The following is a 1798-nucleotide window of genomic DNA, read 5'->3' as shown; positions in this document are numbered from 1 at the left end:
GCTGCTCCCCTCAACAGTGTATTTGGTCGATCTGCCTGTTCTGCTCCCCACTCTATCTCTGGTGAAGCCGCTCGCTGCCCCAGAGCCTCTGACCTGTACCCCAGTTCTGTATGCAAAAATAAATAAATCTTTAAAAAAAAATTTTTGTTTTATACACCTAATTACAAAATTAGAACATTAATATATTCTAGGAACAAAGTGGTATGTCACCCCTTTTAAAGCAAACAATGACCATTTTACATTGTATATTTTAAGTATTGATAGAAAAGCAGGCCCCAAATGGAGTTCTTCATGAACCCTTACCCAGTCTTCTTCCAATACTGCAATCTTAAACAAGTCAATCTGGAATTTCCTAATCAGCCCCAGTGAGGTACTGAATGCTAAGGGAATAAGACACTCCTACCTTCCCTGAGGGAAGATGGTTTTACCTAAAATAATTTTTTTTTTGGCTAATGACCTTGTCCCACCCTCTTTCTCTCTATAAATTATTCTTTTCGTGTGACTGTTTGTACTAGATAGGGTAATATCCAGTTGGCTTAATAGAGCCATCTAGATCTCTTAAATTGTGAATTTTAACATTTTACCGATAGTCACGATAACCCTTCAAGTTGGATAAAATACTTGCCTTCAAGGAGTATAAATAAGGAGAAATAGACTTCAGTTAAACATATTTGCATTCTTGAAATTTTTTACTGTGTACGTATAATAATATCTCAATTGTTCTGAAAAAAGCTCTTTACTTTTCATTTAAAGATAATTGAAAGTGTCAGATCTGTTTCTGTGATCATTTGGTTTTGCTGACTTTGTGTTTCGTAAAAATTGTACATTACATTTTCCTTGGAAAAGTATCTGTGGGAATTCTTTGAGATCTAGGATAAAGGTTTACTCCTGTAGAGAGGGTTTGCTTTCGATTATGCAAGAAGAAACACTTTAAATTATATTCACTGTTTGGGAATTTTTTTTAACCACAAGAAGATTTTTTTTTAAGACTGTGTTCCTAAGAAGTGCTCCTTTAAAGACAATTTTCTTTCCAGTTTTGTGGGTGAATTTACCCTTATACTGAAACTATAGCTTTTTGAAGAACTAACTTTAGAACTTTTAGATGGCAAATGAACTTTATCCACATGTTACTCGTCCCATGAGATCTAAAAAAACCAAGCTTGGGCCTCCCTGGTGGCACAGGGGTTAAAGACACAGTGCTATCAAGCTATCATAGCCACTGTGGCATGAGTTTGATCCCAGGCCAGGAAGCTGACCCACATGGCCCAGCAGACCTTGCCTGTCTCACCTGCTCCCCTCAGCAGTGTATTTCAGTAGATGTGTCTACTGAAATAGTAGATCCGTTCCCCACTCTGTCTCTGGTAAATCCTCTCACCTCCACCCCGCCCCACACACCTATAGCCTTCACCCAAGTTTTTATATGCATAACTAAGTAAATATTTTAAAAAATCAAACTTGAGTTTCCAATTTTAATTCCCTAGGGTAAAGGAGTATCACTGCTATACCTAGTCTGTATCTCACCTTCAACTAGATTTTGACCTGATAATTCCTTAATTCTTGTTTTACAACATTTTTTTCCTGTTTTCAGCAGGATGACTTTTTTACCATATTATGAACCATATTACAAAAAAGGGGTAGTTAAAGTAGAGTTTACCTAAGCTAGTGAATATGACTGTGGCATAGGGTGGGGCTTTTGGGCATTGGCAACATCTTGACCTAGGACGCAGTTGCACCAATTTTCACTCAATACTTTTGCTTTAAATTATGTATATGGGGACCTCCCTGGTGGCACAGCAGG

The sequence above is a fragment of the Condylura cristata genome, unplaced genomic scaffold, assembly GCF_000260355.1.
Source record: "Condylura cristata isolate star-nosed mole 26May11 unplaced genomic scaffold, ConCri1.0 scaffold00013, whole genome shotgun sequence".
Taxonomy (NCBI): Eukaryota; Metazoa; Chordata; class Mammalia; order Eulipotyphla; family Talpidae; genus Condylura; species Condylura cristata.
The sequence above is the reverse complement of the archived record's forward strand: the minus strand, read 5'-3'. Positions refer to the sequence as shown.